Source organism: Neophocaena asiaeorientalis, unplaced genomic scaffold, assembly GCF_003031525.2.
Source record: "Neophocaena asiaeorientalis asiaeorientalis breed wild unplaced genomic scaffold, Neophocaena_asiaeorientalis_V1.1 scaffold123, whole genome shotgun sequence".
Taxonomy (NCBI): domain Eukaryota; kingdom Metazoa; phylum Chordata; class Mammalia; order Artiodactyla; family Phocoenidae; genus Neophocaena; species Neophocaena asiaeorientalis.
In genome coordinates, this window is record NW_020173666.1 from 7843155 (window position 1) to 7864485 (window position 21331).

The following is a 21331-nucleotide window of genomic DNA, read 5'->3' on the forward strand; positions in this document are numbered from 1 at the left end:
AGAGGAAGAGAGGGTGAGGGATGGGAAGGGAGACAGAGGGAGACACTGATGGGTTGTGTGCCAATTAACAGTCCTTGCACCATCTTCTAATCATTTCCAGGGAAGGAACTAAGATTATAAAGCAGCTAATTATATCCACCACACCTAGCAGAGAGGTAAGATTCCTGTATTTATTATGTCATACAGCAAATGTATTGAGAAACCACGTGTAAAGGACACCGGTACTGAGTAAATAGCAGTGAACAAGACAGATAAGCCCCTCTTAGAGTTTATGTACCAGAGCAGGGGATGATACAAACAATATTACAATAAAGTAGGTTGCATATTGTAATGGAGAAATCCAAGGTACTGTGGGAGCAAAGAGAATACCCAACCACTACCATCTGCTTACCATGCGGGATGCAGAGGGAATTTAGAGTATCTGCTATCTGGGATTCTCCTATCTGAACAATGTACTCTTCTTAACACCAACACCTGTGAAAAGCACGGGAATGAATCATCACAACTTGACTTTTCCAGTCTCTAAGCAGAATGGACAACTGGCTGCTAAAGCAGTTTCCTATTTGTTCTATTAAAAAGGAATACAGGGGGCTTCCCTGGTGGCGCAGTGGTTGAGAGTCCGCCTGCCGATGCAGGGGACACGGGTTCGTGCCCCGGTCCGGGAAGATCCCACATGCCGCGGAGCAGCTGGGCCCGTGAGCCATGGCCCCTGAGCCTGCACATCCGGAGCCTGTGCTCCGCAACGGGAGAGGCCACAACAGTGAGAGGCCCACGTACCGCAAAAAAAAAAAAAAAAAAGAAAAAAGCTACTGAATACATCTCAACCCCCCTTCTATCTAAGTCCTTTGCTGGAGCGAGTCACATAAGTGTCTAATTTTACATTTAATTATTGTTTTTCTCTATTCATCCTTTAGTAATGGTACTAATTAATGAATGCTAAGATGGCTAAATGGTGGGGAGGAAGAGGGACATCCTGCAGTTAATACAAAAATATTACTGATGCCTGTGTACCGGCTATCAGTGAACAGTGCTGTAATCATTCACTCATGAATTTTACAGGGTAACAAATAAACACTGGTCCTTTCCCTGGAAGAACGAAAATATGCAGAAGTACTCAAAAGATGAAGTGCAGAGCTGATCAGCATGACGGATACTATGTCATGATTGAACATTTTTTTGTAAGCCTGAAGTATAAATCTTGCCCAAAGATACCTGCTACCTTCCTCCCGTGCTTTACTAGAGTCTATATTGCCCTTCGTGCCAAACATGAGTTCTCACTGGTTTAGACCACAAGGAAGGACACATTTAACACATTTCAGAGAAGGAGATATGCAGACTTCCTCAAAGGGGAGGCTTGGGTCCTGCACGCCTGTCTTCAGACCACAGGGTGTGACTGCTGTATCTAGCGCTGGTGCCGTCTGCCCTGGGGAGAAATTGCTACCAACCTTGCCCAGTCATGGGTTTCTTACATCCGGTTTCAGTGACACCTCCCTTCATCTCCAAGTAGCTGTGTGGGCTGCATAATTATCAGAGAGCAGGTCCTACTGTAGCACCCTCCCCACTTAACACAAGCAATTCTTGAACATTTTTCAACGATAAACTACCTGTTCTCAATCTTTACTCCTCTGCACAGAAGAATCAAGTGGAAAAAAATTCTTACGTGGGGGACGAGGACAGAAATAAACCAGTTTGTGAAAAAAATCATTAGTTAAGACAGATAAAAGTGAGGCTATAATGTAATAACTGAGCAATATTATTATCTGAGTCAGTCTGAAGATGTGTCTTTATCTTCAGCCTGAAATATATTAAGTTAGTGTTGATCTGGCACATTTTGTTCTAAAATTGCCAGAAAGTAATAAACAGACTCAAAAATGCAAGAAAAAAACAGATGTGTTTTTTATTACACTGTTCTGGCGATGTCAGGAACTTTTTATCCATCCTATTAATCTTTTTCATCATGGAGAACAGCAAGCCTCTCAAAGAACAATCCTCATGACTCATGGCTAAATCAGCATTTTACGCAGATGTGGGTCATATTAATAATCTTTGCTTAATTGAAAATTATTATATTTCTCATACACAAGTCTAGCTCCTGAATACAAACGCTTTCCTTGGAAAAACAGCTCTCAGATGAAGACAAAAATAGATACCCATTAAAGAAGAGAGAGAGAAAAAAAAAAAACATTCATTTTGAACTCTCTTAACATTTACAGAAAATTTTCAGATGCATACAGGTTTTCTACCCCAAACTGAGAAGCTCTGAAATGGACATTCTGGGATGCTAAGACCGGTTTCACAGCTGGTGTCTTTTTCTCCCCAGGGTTGAACCTGACTCTATTTGTGGAAGAGGGCCTGAACTGCAGCCTCCAAGCTCTGTTATCCGAGGCAGCCCGCTGAACCCCGTTTCCCAGCCGGCTTTCTTTCCTTGATGGCTAATAGCTGCTTTATTTTGCATATTTTCCTGCCCTTTGCCATACACCTGCCGCTCTGTGAACCACCATTTCACAGAACTCCCTCCGGCAGTGATGCAAAATCTGTCTGAAACGTATCTTTCTGGAGAGGAGATGAAAGTTATCTTGCCCTCTAGCGTAGGGTCCGCCTGCCAGAAATCGCAGGGCGACAGCTGGAGTAGAGTCTGAAGCCCCGGCCTCCGCTGTTCCTCAAGCCCCGGGCCGTGCTACCCATTTCCCCTCCCCCAGCCCTTCCTAAAATAGTCGGCAGTGGAGGAAGGGAGGCTCCTGGAATTTGTTCAGCGCCCTACATCTCCCATCTGATAGTAGCAACTGTCTCGACCATCGCAATAAGAGGGTGGCTGCCTTTTTCTTCTGCATCACTGGACCCCAGAAGAAGTGCCACAAGCGGAAGTGACAACTCAGAGGGGGGATATTAATAGGGGTATCTACGCATGAGATGCAAGGAGAACGCTCCCCACCTCCGTCTCTCCTCATCCTTGAGTATCACACACGTACACACACCACCGCCACCATCACCATCCTCTCCCACCCATTAAGCACGCACGACCCCGAGCACGCACATACAAACTTGCTTACAATTTGTCTGCAATTTGTGCTGCTTGCACCCATATTCTCTCTCTCCTTCCTCTCTCCCTCTCTCCTTCCCTTTACCTTCTCTCTCTCTCGGGCTCGTTCTGGTTCCAGGTAGCGCAGCGAGCGCAGCGGCAGTGCCGGTGCGCGCTCTGGGCCGGCCGCGGTGGCGGGAGCCGGGGCGCGGCTGCAGGGCAGCGGGGCGCCGGGCGGCCCTGGTGACCGAGTACAACACGCCGGGCCGGCTCCCCGCCGGCGGCGGATCCGCGGCCGCGCTCCCGGGCCCGCTCGCACACTCACTCACTCACTCCTGCGCCCAGCTGCTCGGCGGCTCTGCCCTCCCTCTGCAAGCGGTCCTCCTTCCGGGTGCACCCTGGGGGTTCAGGCCTCCTCCCACTCCCCCGCCCCCGCACTAAAGCTCCCTTCGGGAAGGTCGGCTAGGCGGGTTCAGCCCCCAGGCAGGTTCCCGGCGCGACCCGTGCGCCGCCACGCCCCTCCCCGCGCCCGGCGCCCGGCTCCAGGATGCGCTGGTCCCTGGCAGAGCCAGGGGCGGGCGCCCGAGCCTCTCTCACCCGCTTCCCTACCTCCCGGAGAAGCACGGCCTCCGGCGTCTCTCCGCAGCTGCAAAGCCTTTCCGTGAGCCTCCCTCTCCGGGATCCTTTCCACGGGGTCCACCTCCCGGAGGTCGAGGAGGAGAGAAATGGCCGAGAGCGCTGGGAAGGGGATTCGCTGCCCTGGCTTGCTAACTTTGCCTGAGGTTTCCACTGCCCTGCTGACCTTCCTGAGCAGAAGCTATCTTGAAAGGCTGGGGAGGTTCCCTGATGGTCCCGGGAAGGAAGTGGTGCGGTTCAATGAGGACATTCCTCTGGCTCCTTTCAAATCAACTTTCAAAAAGATCCTAACGGCTGACCTTTTGGCTGTCAAATCAGTAGCATATCATTTTAGGGAGACTGGTCAGACTATAGATTTTTGTTCATGGGTTTATAAGGCTTGAATTTCCCGAGAAGACACCTGACATCTGAATCGTATTTATTCTTGGTTATTCGTTAAGATGACCCTGGAGAACTACCTTCAGGTTCTTCCCTCACGCTCTCCCTGAGGCTTTCATCACAAGTCCTTCTCATGGTGTAGAGGAGAGTCTGGGGTTGCCTAGTAGCCTTAGGAAGAATTTATCTTGTGGTTTTATGGTTTCCAAGCAAAGTCAAACATAGTCTCTCTTCACCAACAACGAAGCCCAAGTCCAACAGGATTGTGGCAACTCAAATAATCGAAGCTATGTTGCAAGAATCTTAAAAATAATAATTACCTTCTCGAATTTTCCATCTGAAAATTGTTTTCCTCTTCTCTACATTTGCAGAATGGAAGGATGGGGCTTTAAAGTGGATGAAGTTTTTCTTTGCCTCCTGCCTTTCCCTCCTCACTTGCTGCCAACACTCCACTGATTAGTTTTGCATTTCCTTCAAATTCTCTCCCTTTTGGATTCCATCAAAATAATATCTGACATGAATCTGGTAAACTCACCTGATGTGTTACCTTTCCTTGTGTTTACATATCTCAGAGACCAAAGAATGAATCTCTAAGTACAGCACTGGTTGCACCAGGGAGTCTTGCCTGGAGAGGGGATGTTGGGGATCACTCTCAACATATCCTGCCTCTGCCTCAGGGTGACACTCACCGTGGATGCCCAGAGCTCCTTGTGGAGATAACCGGCCAGAGCCTAGTGGTGCCAGTTAGCTCCCTCTGCCTGGGTGGGACCAGACTGAGATCCAAGCTGCAGGCCTGCCACTCAGGAGGAGAGGATCTGACTGAGTTCTTCCCCTCTGCCTGTGCTTTCATCTAAGCAACTCAACCCACCGACTGAAACTTCCTCATTAGATTTAGCTGCTCTTCTCCCAGGCACAGGCAGGCAGAAGCCTAGGGCTGCCTGGCTGGCCCTGGTTGCCTGATGAACTGAATGTCCACTCTCAGCTCAATTTTATCCTCCGCAGGACTACGCACATCATCAACTTTTGGAACAGGCTTGTCTTTTTTTTTCTTTTTCTTTCTCCATAAACCCCAGGGAAGTGTGTTGTAGCTTCATTTATTCAACAACTACCGTTTGAACACCTACCATATACTGAATATTGTCCTAACCATTGGAGCCACAGTGGTAAGTAAAAGTGGACCTGGTTCCTACCTTCACAGAGCTTCCAGTATAATCAGGAAGAGAGACACTCATCAAAGAGCCACACAAATTATTATAAAACCTCAGCCTCCAAGAGAAGGAAAAAAAAAATGAGAGCCTTCAGTGAAAGGAATTAATTTAGTTTAGAGATCAGGAAGACTTTGCTAAGGAAGTGACCTTTGAACTGTGATCTGCAGGAAAGGCAACATTAACTAGGAGAAAGACAGGTAGGCTGGGGTCTGGAACAGCGCTCCAGACAGGGGGCACAGTGTGCAAAGGATCAGTAGAGGAAAAGTAGATGGTGCATTTGAGGAAGTGAAGACCAATGTGGCTGCAGAAGAGAAAGCAAGGGAGGGGACAGGAGCTACACCAGGAAATGGGCCCCTTGAGACCCCAAATGAAGGGAAGGGTAGATTGTGCAGGTCTTAAAAACCAGCCCGAAGAGACGGGTCTTTACATAAGGCCTTTACAGTGTTCTCAGTAAGTGGTGCAGTATGATTACATTTATGTCTTGAAAATTTCCCTTCGGCTACAGTGTGGAAAACAGATCAGAAGTAGGGCCAAAATGGGTAAAGGTAGACCAGTTAGGAAGTTGCTACAGTAATCTTTTAGAAAGATCATAGGCCTAATTATTAGAGTGATGGTGATGGGAAAGTGCATGGATTTGAGGGATGTTTAATAGATAAAGTGTATGGGACATAAGGTCATGGGTGGCAGAAGGAAGTCAAAATAGTATAGTGGTTAAAGTCTTGGGTTTTGAAGCGAGAAAGGGCTATGCTTGAGTCTCAGCTCCATCATTAACTATCTGTGTGATTTTTAGCTAGTTATTTAACCTCTCACAAGTTCAGATTTCACAAACCTGTAATCAGGTTGATAACAGCATATCTCACTCATAGGGCTGTTTTGGGGACTAAATGAGCAAGTACTTCATCCTTCAGAGCCTGGCATGTGCTCAGGAAACACAATATAATTAGCATCATTATTATAGTTATTATTACTATTATTCTCGATGTTTCTGAAGTTGGCACATAAAGGGACTACCGACTCTACTTTGCAACAGGCTGATTGGGCTAGAGCACCAGTTTCTGAGAGCAGCAAAATATAACCAGGGGGCCATCACAGGTTGAGAGACAGCGGTCTGGGGAGCAACCTGATTTCCTCCTCCACGGAGCCCAAGGTCTGTTCTCCTCATCTGTCTACTCTTCATACCCTCCGAGTTTACACAGTATCCTATTCCTATACACCACGGCATCTGGGCCCCCAATACCTCCTCCCTGAGTTAATAGGAAGTGGCAGAGAACAGCAAAAAATGCCAGTTGATTTTAGTTCAGCGTTATCCCAATGGCTGCATCATTGTGTTCTATGTATTTGTAAAATAAGTCACAGTGCCCATATGAAATCAGCAAATAATCCGTTATATGTCTATCCTTTCTGTTTTATATAATTGTGTTAACACCATGGCAGAGATTTACCACATTTAAAGATATGTTGTCGATTCATCAAAAGCAGCAGCCCAGAGTCTTACAGAGGTGCATCTTTATGGGGATGAGCCCACGTGCAGTTCAACAAGCATGTCTCTTCTTCCACCGCTCTCCATAAGTCTTAAGTCCCTTCAAAACAAACCTCTATGCACAGGGCAGGGAAACTAAACAAAATGGCTGTTATGTTTCCGAGGTAAAGGGGCTTTGTATCGTCATGGTCTGGACGCAGTCAGTAGTGGTCTGGTTGTGTTAGGCAGCCCCTTACTTGGTAATTGCCTCTGCTGGAGTTCTCACAGTCTGCTAACGAGAGAGGAAAGACAGACAGGGAAGGAGGGGCTTACCTCTCCTGGCCAGGAAAGTTCAGGAGGATTTGGGGTCCAAAGAACTAGGATTCAACCAAATCCTCCAAAATGCCCCTTTTGCAATTCTCAATAAGGACCATGACTTTCACATGAGAGGTTCAGCAAGGCTCTGAATTCATCTTACATTATAAATGTGCAACCTGCAACAACACACCTTAGGTCTGATTTTTGGCTCTGTCAACATTGTAGCTGCAAGGGTAAGAGTCCTAGAAGCTGGCTGGGTCTCTGACCATGCCTTGATCCAAGATGGTAAAGTTTCTGAACTTGTCATTTTCTTTTCTTTATGGTCTTCATTGTCAGAAGTAGCTGACACACATCATATCCTACTGTAAGATTCCACAGCAATAGCCAAATTGGTCTCCTAAATTCTTGTCTTCAGTAGGCCCTTAATTTCAGGGGTTAATTTCTTCTCCACTACTTTCCAATACTCTTTGGAATTCTATTTTGCATTGGAATCATATCATCACTGTATGTGAACCTAGGCAGGTCAACTAACCAACTTGAGATTCTCATCTTTGAAGGTCTGGACCCAGGCATGGCATGAAATATTGTGTCATCTAGGATTCATTAAAGAAAAATCAAGACAACTTGAGGATGTGAAAGAAGGATTTAGGTGTTCAAAGTTTTTGATAAGGCTAGAGAGGTGACCGTTAGTATGGCTGCTTTTAGCTGTCATTGCACCTGCCATTGCAGGTGCAGTTCAGAACTCAGCAACTCACTGCTGCCACCTAGAGGTCAAGATGCTGCCGCAAATGGTGAGCAGCATCACAGCTGCCTCTGCGCTGACTCTTGGTGATGGAGCTTGGTATCAGCCACTGTAGTACTGTCATTTCTGCTGGAGGGACAATTTCTCTATGTCCCATTTGCCTTCCAAATCTCATGTGAGAGCATTGGCAGAATGCACATTTCATCCACCCTACCCCACCCCACCCCCAGGAAAGAGCCTGGGAAAGGTAATCCTCAGACTTCCAGCCCCTGAGATACAGGGAGAGAGAGCATAGCACGGATTGTTAGTGAAGATTGTTTGCCAATGAACGGTATACAGTACAGACACAGACTTGGGAAGAAAAGCAACCATGTATTCAAATTAAAACTCATAGTAACTCCAGTTTAAAACATTAGGTCTTTTTAATCTATTTTAACTCTCATATTGATATTATTTTACATGTTAGGATTTTAAGACTATTTTTTAAAAGAACACACACACAAAACTAGCATTGCCGATGAATTTTAAGATGACATCATTGACTACCCAGTGTAGTCTTCTTGTCACTTTCTCCCTATGGTTCCCTCAGGAGCTGTTTTTAGACCACTATTGTCTCTCCCCTACTTTAACCATCCACTCCCATGATCATGGTCTTGGTCTTGTCATTATTAATAATAACAATTATTTGATACTGATAATCTCAGTCGTTAACGCTCCACTCTTCACCTCCTCTTTTGTTTCCAGCCCACTTATTCTTTTGCTTCAATTCCAATAATCCCTCAGCTGAATAGAACCTTATAGCCATTGATAAACCACTGCCAGCCTTTATGTTGCCTTTGTATTAGAGAGGGAGCCTTCCTCAAGATGCTTCCACTCCTTCTTTTGGAGACTATTATAATAGACCATTTCTGAAGAAGTAAAACTGTCACTCTTTGCAGATGACATGATGTAACCGAAAGTGGTGTCTGGCTGCTCGATGCTCAAAAGCCAATAAAGAGGCAGGGTTGGTGGAAAGGAAAGTTTGCTTTATTCTGCATGCCGACAACGGTGGGGGGAGGGCAGACACCTGCCCAAAGGCTGACTCCCCCTGAATGACAATCAGTGGGCAAGAGCTTTTGTAGGTGGAGGGAGGGGGCTACGTGCAGAAGCAGCACAGTCAGCTCTGACAGTCGTCTTGAGATTAACCATGAGGTGCTCTGATCAGCATCATCTTGATTGTTTTAAGTACAGTTACTCTTCAGTTCCAGGGTCGGTTTGTTCTCATTTCCTTGAGGCCAGTTCTTGGAACTGTGACAGCTTACGTCATGGCTACAGTCTGGTCATCATGTAGTTAACTTCTTCCACCTGGCGGGGGTTTCAGTATTTATAAGACAGCTCACAGGATACGGCTCAGAATATTATCTATAGCCCTTGAGAAGGAACTAAAGGTCCTTGACTATGCTTAATGACTAAATTATTATTATTTGATCTCTTTTGACTGTTTTCCTTTGTTTCTGTATTTTCTCATTTCTCTGATTAAACTTATTCTTTGGCTAAAGTTTTTCCACAGACAAAAGGCAGGCTGAGGACGTGGGGTAATAGACCACTAGGGCCCTGCTCCATTTCAATGATACTATATATAGAAAATCCTAAAGACACCACCAAAAAAACTGTTAGAACCCGTCAATGAATTCAGTAAAGTTGCAGATACAAAATTAATCAACAGAAATCTGTTGTTTTTCTATACACTAACAATGAACTATTAGAAAGAGAAATTAAGAAAACAATCCCATTTGCAATTGCACCAAAAAGAATAAATACCTAGGAATAAATCTAACCAAGAAAATAAAAGACCTGTACTCAGAAAACTCTACGACATTGATAAAAGAAATTGAAGATGAAAAAAACAGATGGAAAGATATACTGTGTTCATGGATTGGAAGACTTAATATTGTTAAAATAACCATACTACCCAAGGCAATCTACAGATTCAGTGCCATCCCTGTCAAAATACCAATGGCATTTTTCACAGAACTAGAACAAGTAATCCTAAAATTTGTATGAAACAACAAGAGATCCAGAATAGCCAAAACAATCTTGAAAAAGAAGAGCAAAGCTGGAGATATCACACTCCCTGGTTTCAAACTATACTACAAAGCTACAGTAATAAAACAGGATATAAACTGCACAAAAACAGACCATAGGTCAATGAGACAGAATAGAGAGCCCAGAAATAAACCCACACTTATATTGTCAATTAATCTATGACAAAAGAGACAAGGATATACAATTTGGGAAAAGACTCTTCAATAAATGGTTTGAGGAAAACTGGACAGCTACATGCCAAAGAATCAAACTGGACTACTTTTTCACACCATATACAAAAATAAACTCAAAATGGGTTAAAGACTTAAATGTAAGACCTGAAACCATAAAACTCCTAGTAGAAAACAAAAGCAGTAAGCTCTTTGACATTGGCCTTAGCAGTATTTGGAGGGATATATCTCCTCAGGCAAGAGAAACAAAAGCAAAAATAAAATGGGACTACATCAAACTAAAAAGCTTTTGCACAGTGAAGGAAACTACCGACAAAACAAAAAGGTCATCTACTGAATGGGAGAAGATATTTGCAGCATTATTTACAAGAGCCAAGATATGGAAGCAACCTAAGTGTCTGTGAATGGTTTAATGGATAAAGAAGATGTGGTATATATATACACAATTACTGGCCATAAAAAAGAATGAAATCCTGCTATTCACAACAGCATGAATGGACCTAGAGGGTATTATGCTAAGTGAAATAAGTCAGACAAAGAAAGAAAATTACTGTATGGTTTCACTTATATGTGGGATCTAAAAAACAAAACAAATGAACAAACATAACAAAACAGAACAGACTCATAGATACAGGGAACAAATAAGTGGTTGCCAGAGGAAAGAGAGTTTAGGGGATGAATGAAATAAGTGAGGGAGATTAAGAGGTACAACCTTCCAGTTACAAAATAAATGAGTTACAAGGATGAAATGTATAGCATGGGGAATATGGTCAATTTTATTGTAATATCATAGTGTGGGATACAGGGTAACTAGATATATCAAGGTGATCATCTTTAATGCATAGAAATATTGAATCACTATGTTGTGTACCTGGAACTAACATAGTATTGTAGGTCAATTGTACTTCAATTTTAAAAATATGTAGACACTGGGAAGAAATGCATCAAAATTCTAATTATGGTTATATATGGGGAGCAGGGATTATGGGTGATTGTTAATTTTTTTTACTTTATTTTTTATGTATTTCTAGTTATCTGAAATGAACATGTATTGCTTGAAAAATTAGAAAGAAAACAACAAATGTCATAAAAGGCCTTTTTTTTGATAAAACAAGAGTTCCATCCACCAAATAATTATTGTAATAAATATACAAATCAAACTTCAAATATGAAAGGGACCCACTTAGAAGGGGCACCCTTAGGTGTATATAGTGCATAGCCTACATCAGTCATCTAGGGCAGTTCTGTGACTATTGATCCTACCAGTTTTTCATTGTCCACCACCCCTTTTATATTTATGCCTCTTAAAATGATTTAGATTTCATATTTACTTTAAAATTCACCTCCTTGCATTTATCCTTAACTACCTTTCCTCTCACTTTCTCCTACTCACTTGACTAAACCACATACCTTGTTAAATTCAACTCTGCCTACTTGGTGCATGCACTCACAGTGCATGGGTGGAGAAAAATCCAATCATGCTAGCTGTTCTTTGCATTTACGATCACTAAATCAAACGCCCCTGAATACTCTGCATCTCTGATCAATACACTCTCCCACTTTCCTGCACAAATTTCATACATTTCCCTGGTTCCACAAACTTCCAACATCCTTCCCCCAACTAAATTTTCAACTGCCAACTTTTCTTCCTATTTCTCCTGCATATCTTAAGCAATCAAGAAAATTTCCATAAGCTTCCACTAACATCTGTACTGTTTGCATCAGTGCCTTATGTAATATTCAAACTTGTCTGCTTTTGCTACAAAAGAGCTCTTCAAGCTCCTAGCTAAGGCTAATTCCTCCACTTATTTACTCAATCCATCCTTCCTGCCAACAGTATTTTCCTCTCTTCCCAGAATCATTTATTTCTTTTCTCTTTACTAGTTTATTCCCAACAGTATGGGAACATGCTGCTATTTACCTCATACTAAAAAACAAAAAAAAATTTCTCTTGATCACCATCTGAGAACCAAATACCACCCATTTCTTTCCTTATTTTCGAGCCAACTTCTTGAAAGTGTTGGCTGTACTCACTGTTGGCCATTTTTCTCCTCCCACTTGCTTCTAAGCTCACAGCACCTACCTTGTCTGGGTTACCAGTGACTTCTGTGCTAAATTAAATGGTGGTCTTTGTCCTTATCTTGACCTATTAGAACTACTTGACAAATTTTATTTTTCCTCTCTTCGTTTTTTTTTTGTTTGTTTGTTTTGGTTTTTGTTTTTGCGGTACGCGGGCCTCTCACTGTTGTGGCCTCTCCCGTTGCGGAGCACAGGCTCCGGACGCGCAGGCTCAGCGGCCATGGCTCACGGACCCAGCCACTCCGCGGCATGTGGGATCCTCCCGGACCGGGGCACGAACCCACGTCCCCTGCATCGGCAAGCGGACTCTCAACCACTGCACCACCAGGGAAGCCCTTCTCTCCTCTTTAAAGTGTTTTGTCACTTGCCTTCTGAACCCACCACACACATGCTTCCCTTGCTTTAATGCTTCTTCTGACTACTCCTTGGCTTCTTGGTATTCTTTTTTTTCTTTTGGGGGGAACTGTGCAGCTGTGGGATCTTAGTTCCCTGACCAGGGATCAAACCCGGGCCCTCAGCAGGGAAAGCCCAGAGTCCTAAACACTGGATCACCAGGGAATTCCTCTTCTTGGTCTTCTCTGCTACTTCCTTCTCACCTCCTCAACCTCTAGTCTTTGGAAGACCACAAGCTCCAACTTTGGAGCTTTTCTGTTTTCCAGCTGCACTAATTCCTAGGTAATCTTACTTGATTTCATAGTGTTAAATATTATGTATATACTATGAACTCCCGAACTGAAATCTTTAGCTCAGACCTCTCTCCTGAACTCCAGACTTGAATATCCAATCGTCTACTTAAGCTATCCACTGGTTCTAAAGTTTAAAACGTATCCCAGGGCTTCCCTGGTGGTGCGGTGGTTGAGAGTCCACCTGCCGATGCAGGGGATGCGGGTTCGTGCCCTGGGCCGGGAGAATCCCACATGCCGCGGAGCGGCTGGGCCCGTGAGCCATGGCCGCTGAGCCTGCGCGTCCGGAGCCTGTGCTCCGCAACGGGAGAGGCCGCAACAGTGAGAGGCCCGCATACCGCAAAAACAAACAAACACACAAAAAACAAACAAAAAAAACGTATCCCAAATAAAATATGTCCAAAATGAAATTTGCCATTTTTCCTTTCTAACCTGACCCTCTTTCTGCCTTCCTCACATTAGTTAATGATAACTCCATCCTTCTCAGTTAGTTGCTCAAGCTAAAGCCTTGGTGTCACACTTAATTCTTTTTCTCATTTCTCACCTTCTGTCAATTAACAAATTATGTCAATTCCTTCTTTAAAGTATATCTATAGAATGTCGTTGTTCTTAGTAAATAAGCCCTGAAATATGTAATAGTACTAGAGCATGGCGTACCCAACATACTCTCAAATGGTTCAGAAAAAATAATATGATGAAAGATAAAGAAGAATATTCATAGGAAGTAAATGAGGCAAAATGTAAACAATCGATGAGTCTGCTTGAAAAGTATATGGGAGGTCTATGTAATACTCTTGAAGTTTTCTCTAGGTTACAAAAAATGTACCTAAAATCCATTATTCATCAGCTCCACTGCTACTACCTGGACCATCACCTCTTAACTTCAGGCTAATCTCAATATAACAGCCAGATAAAGCTTATTACAGCACGAATCAGGTACTTCCACACCTTTGCTCAAAATCCCCCAATAGCGTTCCATCTTACTTAGAATGAAGACTGAAGTGCAGTTATGATCTATAAGGCCCTATGTGATTTGCCCCTAAGACCCTGTTAGCCCTCTAGTCTCAACTACAACTCTTCCCTTCACTCCCTGCCCGGCAGCCACGTGCACTTAACTCCTTGATGCTCCTGAAGGGGACTAGGCAAGTTGCTGCCCCAGGGCCCTTTCAGGTAACATTCCTTCTGCTGAGAAATTCTACTCTGAAAAGTATTCACAGGGCTTACTCCCTAACATTTTTTCAGGTCTTTTATCAAATATCACCTTCTAAGTCTTTCTTGGATGCCCTATATTATATTTTTAAATCCCCTCCACTCTACTTCAAAATTTCTCTCCTTCTTTCCACTTTATTTTTTTCCTCCAGCACTTAACACCAACATTGTATATGTGTTTACTTACTAATCTAGTTTTTCTATCTACCCCTAGAATGTAAGCTCCACAAAGGCAGATATTTTTGTCTGTTTGTTAACTCTTATATTCCTAGCATTTAAAACAGATGTATAGAATGTACTCAATAAACATTTGTTGAATAAACTAATGAATAATTTATCAATCTCACTATACCTTATGAAATTCTACAAATCATCAATTATACTGTTACATTATTATCAAACCCACTAGAAAGTGGTTACCCAAATCTCCAGGGTTTCTGGATCCTCAGTGGGCCATTAACTCAGGATAATCCTAGGCTTCATGATGTAAAGGGGTAGAAAATGATGTTTTTCTTTCTTTTCAACTCTTCTATCTTTTCTTTTTGGTTCACAATTTTGCAACTACTCCAAACACTTCTGTCACTGCTTTTGGCTCTGTTTGGATATATAGTTTTATGCCTGACATGGCTCCTGATAAGTAGACATCTCTGAATCCCCTGATAAATTCACTTCGACTTTTTACTCTTGTCCTATTTCCCTTGGGTTTGTGTCGCAGTCTGGGCATATTGGAGTCTTTCCTTTCTTCTTTGTCTTATATTAAAATTATCTATCCTTTCTCTGTCCTTATTTATCTCTTTTTCAGAAGGTATTAACATTTTCTGGATACTTTAAAAATTAATTTCATAGGCTGCCTCCATTCTGCCTCACTTTGGATAATGACTTTCCTAAATACTGTTTTGAATTGACCCTTTGTTTACAAAATAACTGTGCCAGTAATGACATCAGGTTGTAGATGGGTTTGCAGTGGGAAGAGATCATGTGGATTGAAGAACTTCTTAATTGGATTCCTACAAAGAGTGTTCCAGACTGGCTGAATGAGCTCAGTGGAACACAGTTTTATTGGCCCCTTGGAAATACTCCAAGAAGCCTCTGAGAAAGGAAAACAGATAGTTATTTGTGAATTTCTTCTTCCTGGTTTATTTCACTACCCATACCTATTTCCAGCTGAAAAATTTGTGAGAAATCATCAAAATCAAGTTTATATGTGACCATGTTTCAGTTCAGAATCATTATGATACAAGCAGCAGAAAAGCCAACTGAAACTGGCAAAACTCATAAAGAAGATTTATTAGCTTGTGAAAGTTCGAAAAGTAGTTTTCAGGATTCACCCAAAGTTTCCATCAAGGGTTTGGTTTCTTTCTTTTCCTCTCTTCTGCTGCTCACCTGTTGGCTTCACTCTAAGGCTGATTGCCCTAGTGGTTGTAGACTAGCTACCTACGTCTTGGTTCACTGATTAGAAAAGAAAGTACTTGTGTCTAGAAGTTCAACGCAAGGGTTCTAAAACTTACCCCAGATGGACTAGCTTAGGTTATGTGCCCAACATCCTCATCTTAACCAACTTCTGTGGCCAAGAAGAATAAAATGTCTTCATTTAGCCAACCAGGACCCATCCTGGGTATTAAACTTGACAAAATATTTTCCCAAAGCCAATGGTCTACATGAACAAATAGATATCTGTATTCGTCAGAGTCCCCAAAAGAATCAGAAGTCACACTATAGATTAGGATAATTTGAAGTGAGGTGTATTTGTTTTTGCTTTTGTTTTTGTTTTATTCAAAAGGCCAAATAACAAAGGGGTGTCGTAGAACCATAAGGCCTAGCACAGGAACTTGGAGAGAGCAGCAGCAGAGCCATTACTGACCCTGGGACCAAAGGAAGAGGGGAGGGAACCTGGAAGAAGAATCTTGTCGGAGATAGTGTGTTGAAAGGAGCAGTGAGCCATTAGGAACACAGGCAACTTCAGAGGAGGTTGAGAAGGACCTAGGGGAACTGGTACTCTGATATCCTTGTCTTCTCCTGTTTCTACTCGGGCTTCCCATTGTCCAAACCCAAACAGCACTGAGGGTGCAGGAGGTCTGTTGATGTGGCCCATACTGGTCAGTCTTCCAGGGCAGGGTGCACAATGGAAAGGGGCAGAGAATAGAGGTGGGAGGACAAATGGCTCATACTCTGCACAGTATCTGAATCAAACTTTGGGTACTGTGAGGAAAGTGGAAGGGGATAATACATCCTGAGGAGACAGCCAGCCAATGTTCCCTATAGACCAGAAGTATTTTACTCACTAATCTTACTAAGGACTCCTAAGATACTTAAGGAAGCACCTGTATTCCAAAAACCAGACAAAGCCTCTTAAAAATACATACAATATCGCATTATAGGCATATGAGAATTCTCCTACCCCAGTGACTAGAAGCATGGACCAACTATTTTTCTTAATTAACCATATTTATTGTCATCATATGTATCAACAACTACAACAAGAATATTAGCTAATTGATGAGACATATTGCATGACTTCTAGGAAAGATGCACATGAAAGATTATCATGTGGATGAGAGACACTTGCTATTGCCTATCTTTCTTGAACATAAAATAAGAGAAAAGGAAGTTACTTTCAGCATGAAATATTTAGATTAAATAGAGTGAGAATTGCTTGACAGTAAGATCTATAAAATCCCAAAGTTTTTACCCCCTGAATTTTTTTGAGCACAGTTTTGTGATTCCTCTGCTTATGTTCTAAGATAAATCTGGCAACCAACAGGGCCTACAATGGACATAAAATTTAATTTTCCTCTCCAGGCGCAGAACCAGAGCCCTCAGATTCCTCTCCAGCCTTCATGTGGCATGACAGGGACACAAGCATAGAATGATAGTAAAGACCAGAAAAGGCAAGATTCAAAATCCAGGAAGATAAGCAGAGTTAGGGTTCAGAATATTCATTCATTCATTCATTCATTCAATATTTATTGAGTGCCTACTATGTATAGGCCAGGCAATGTTCTTTGTGCTAATTAAAGCAGTGAACAAAACAGGAGACATCTTTGCTTTCATGAAGTTATCTTCTACAGGGGGAAGGAGACAATATATACACAAATATAAACTATACTGGATAATGATAGATGCTATGGAGAAAAATATAAAACAGAGAAAAGATAAAAGTTGTGCCCAATAACTGGCTGAAATTTTAGTTAGGGTGGTCAGGAAAAACAGCACTGAGAATGTAACTTCTGAGAAAAGTCTTAAAGGAAGTAAATCAAGAAGTAATAACATAACTGGGAAAAGCATCCCAGGGAGAGGAGAGAGCAAGTACAAAGGCCCTGAGGTTGAAAACTTGTTCTATTTGAGGAATAGGTAGGAAGCTGGAGTAGCTGGAGTGCAGCGAGTGATGGGGAGAGCCATAGGAGATGAGCTCAGTGGTAGTGGAGGACAGATCCTTTAGTCCTGGTTAGTCATTTTGGGAACCTTGTTGTCACTCTGGTTGATAGAGGAATTCACTGGACAGTCCTGAGCATAAGAATGGCATGATGTAACTTGTATTTTAGGAAAACTCTGGCTACTGTGTTGAGAATAGCCTGAATTATCAAAGGCAAAAGCAGAAAAACAAATTAGGAGGTGCTTGCAACAGAAGAGGTGAGAGATGATTGTAGCCTGGAGCAGCATGTTGACAGTGTGGGTGGTGAGAAGTGATTAGATTCTGAATGTACTTTGAAGTGAGAGATTTTAAGATTTATTGACAGACTGGATATAGCTCACGAGAGAAATGTCATTAAGACCAACTGAGTGTTTCCAAAGGATTCCATGAAAACATGAGTTCTAATAGGTCTGAAATTGGAAGTGGGCCATTCTCCTGGAGCAATTAACAAGTGAAACTCTGGGCCAGTTGGGATGGATAGAGTAACAAAGTTTCTTAGCCCAGGATAAGATCCAGAGTGAGTTAAGGTGAGGCAAGAATGGCTGAGGAAAAGGTGATTGCCAGATCTACACCAGGTGATCAACACAGTTTAAGTCAGGGAGGCCTCAGGATGCCTAGAAACATGAATCACGATCATTTTGACTCTAGTGGACTTTGAGTATTGGGCAGCAACTTGATCATGGAACAAAGAAGCAATTCATTGGTTCTGAAAGAGATCTAGTTACAGAGAATCAAACACATTGCTAGGACACCCAGGCTGGAGCTAGAGCAACATCATAACCAATTTGATGCTTAGATATTGAGCTGTTGTCCTAATGCTCTTTGTATTGTCTCCGCTAAGCCAGGGCTGAGAATCTCAGAGGTGAGGCTGGGATCAATCCAACTGGAGAGTAAAGCAGATTACATGACTGGAAGCCAAGCAAGTTAAGATCCTGAGGCTTATTGCTCTCAAAGACTCGAGTGCTAACAAGACCTGAAGGTCAACAATAAACTACAGAAGGCATTTTTGTCCTTCTGGGGCTTCCACAGCCTCTGCTGCCTTGGCTTCTGCTCCAATGACCTTCTGGTGGTGCATTCAGTCTGGCCACTATGTATATCATGGAGGTGGCTCCCTGGGACTTCTTTGGACAGGGTTTCTCCTACTTCTGACTGTTACTGAGGTTGGAGAAAAGAAGTGCATTCCCAGATAGAGAAGCTCAGACTGTGAAAGCCATGGAAGTAAAAAATTATTTGGCATGTGTAGAAATGGTGAGGAGTCATATTCTTTTGAAACATGGGGATGGTGAAAGGTAAATCCAGGAAGAATGCCTTTAAAGACCAGGGTGAGAAATCCCTCTGGGGAGTCATTGACACTTTGGGAGGAAGAGAGTAACAGTATGAGTGCTGCAGTTTAAAAAGCATTATCAACCATCTTTGTGAAGGTGTCTTAGTCTGCTGAGGCTGCCATAACAAAACTCCACAGACTGTGTGGCTTAAACAACAGAAACACATTTTCTCATAGCTCTGGAGGCTGGAAATCCAAGATTAAGGTGTCAGCAGGGTTGGTTTCTACTAATACCTCTTTCCTTGGCTTGCAGACAGCTGCCTTCTTGCTGTGTCTTCACATGCACACTCATCCTTGGTGTCTCCTCCTCTTCTTATAAGGACACCAGTCATATTGGATTAGGGACCCACTCTTGTGACCTCATTTAACCTTCATTACCTCTTTAAAGGTTGTATCTCCAAATAGAGTCCCATTGTTTAGGGCTTCAACATATGAATTTTGGGGAGACACCATTCAGTCCATAACAGAGGGGTATGAAAACAGAGGCAAGGATACAATTGTAAGTTTCTAAGTGGGAGGAAATTGGGATCTGAACGAAGGTAATCATATGGAAAGGAAATGAAGATGGGTATGAAAGACATTTCCTAGGTAAAAGCTACAATGACTGAGCACTTGATTGAATACAGAGTCCAAGAGAGAGGGGTCAATGATAACTCACAAGTATTGAGCCTGAGTGACAAGGAGAACGATATTGTCCTTAAACAAAAATACGGCCTCTTTATATGTATATTTGCCTCTTTCACTTTGTCCTTCATTTATTTTCTGTAGAAACCACCTCCACTCCATTATCTTTCTCTACTTCCCGTCTCCTCCAATTTACTACAGCAACAGAAATTCTGACTTTCTCTACAAGGTTAATCTTCCTTAAGACAATGCCAGGAAGCAAATCTTTCATGTCACTTTTACTGTACCTTTTCTGCCCCTCTTCCTACATTTTCAGGCATTGCAATTGTTTCTTTTGATTGCTTTGTTTGTTTACTAATTCATCTGTTTTTCTTGGTTAACCTTCTCCCCTCCCATCTTTGCTGTCATTTCTTATTATTGCCCTTAGAATCATTATGTCCAAGCTATCGCTTGATAGTGTACATGTAAAGAGATCATTTTAAAGGAGGGAAACATAATACCAATAAAGAAGTATTCCTTCACAAAGTATGAAATGTGCTTTCGAAACTAAATTTTCCGAAGTGCTACTGACTAGCGTATGAATCGGTTAATGTAAACTCAGGAATGAGGGAAGCCAGGTAGAATATTATAAGAATGAAGGCTTAGATAAACCTGTGCACAGTTGTTAGAAAATAGATTATAATGAAAATTGTATTATTTGAAGGTATTTTCCTACATTTTTGAGATTTATGTAACAGCAATATTTTCCAAATACTATATCTGAATAATCTGGGGATCTTACTAAAAATATGGGGGGTTTTTTTGGACCCCCAACCTTCTACATTTTGATTTTCTAGGTCTGAGGTAAGGCATGGAAATCTGTACTTTAAATAGACTCAGGAAGTCTGGACACCTAGCCAGGTTCAGAATCAATTACAGAGAGGATAACTATACTCCAGTGGCTGACATAAGAGCCATACTGACAATGCTGGTTTTGATCTGACAAGTTTAGAAACTATTGTAATTTCTTCTTACTAAAAATGGCTGATGAGATATCCTGCTGACTTTGCTATCTGAAGTTGACAAAATGGAACAATCTATAGGCAACTCTAGGAAAGAAGTGTCATGCTAATAGAGTGAAAAATGAGATCCCTGCCACCAAACAAAAACAAAACAATAAAAATTAAAAACTGTTGCATCTGGGTAAAAATACCTTCTCATTATATTTAGAAAACTCTGATCATAGTAGACAGACAAAAGTATTTCTTAGTTAACATACTGTTTGTCAGGTGCTGAAGATAAAAAATAATAAATAAGCTTCAACTTCATTTGTAAGACAATATAACCACTTCTACCCCTATTATATAGGAATTTACAATTAGAAATTAACATTGAAAATACATCTTACAAAGAATTCTAACTTTTTTGAATTGCACAAAAATATATGCCAACCTATTAACACTTAGCAAATTAAAAATTAAGCGTGCAAATAAATATTGTTGTACTTATCGAAAGAAAATCTGCAGTGTCAAACGTCCACAAAGAGTAATTGCTATGATACTGCGCGTGATTCAGCCAGGATATTTGATTCCATCAAAAGTGAAAGTAACCACCTAAATCACCCTACAATCTGAAGATGCATTTATCTTCTCCTTTGTTACTGAAAGCAAAACGAAAACAAAACCCAGATCCTCAGAAGTATTACTTCCTTTTATTTTTGCCTGCCCAGAACCATCAAGTTGAAACACTTATAGCTATGTTTAATTTGTATTTATCTGTAAATAACATGCTCATATTGCTAATTCTTGATTTTGATATATTAGGCATTATCTGTTGACTTTTCGCCATGGAAGACAAGCTTTTAAACCTATTCCAATACTCCTCTCTACCTCTCTTGTACACACATACACTTCCTGTCCTCCACGTTCCTAATAGATTTTAATCATAATTCTACTTTGACATATATCCAGAATTTACGATATTATGGCCATGTGAGTGAAATTCACAGT

The 21331-nt window shown here is 41.9% G+C and overlaps 1 protein-coding gene across 1 annotated transcript in view; it reads right to left on the minus strand.

Moving 5' to 3' along the window:
- Positions 1-3452, minus strand: part of SYNE1 (spectrin repeat containing nuclear envelope protein 1) — a 451837-nt gene extending 448385 nt beyond the window's left edge. The window contains exons 1-2 of the mRNA XM_024748028.1: positions 3126-3452; positions 392-474 (exon numbers count right to left, since the gene is read on the minus strand). The gene's annotated coding sequence lies outside the window, so the exon portion shown is untranslated. The remainder of the gene's footprint in view (positions 1-391; positions 475-3125) is intronic.
- Positions 3453-21331: the final 17879 nt, after the last annotated feature.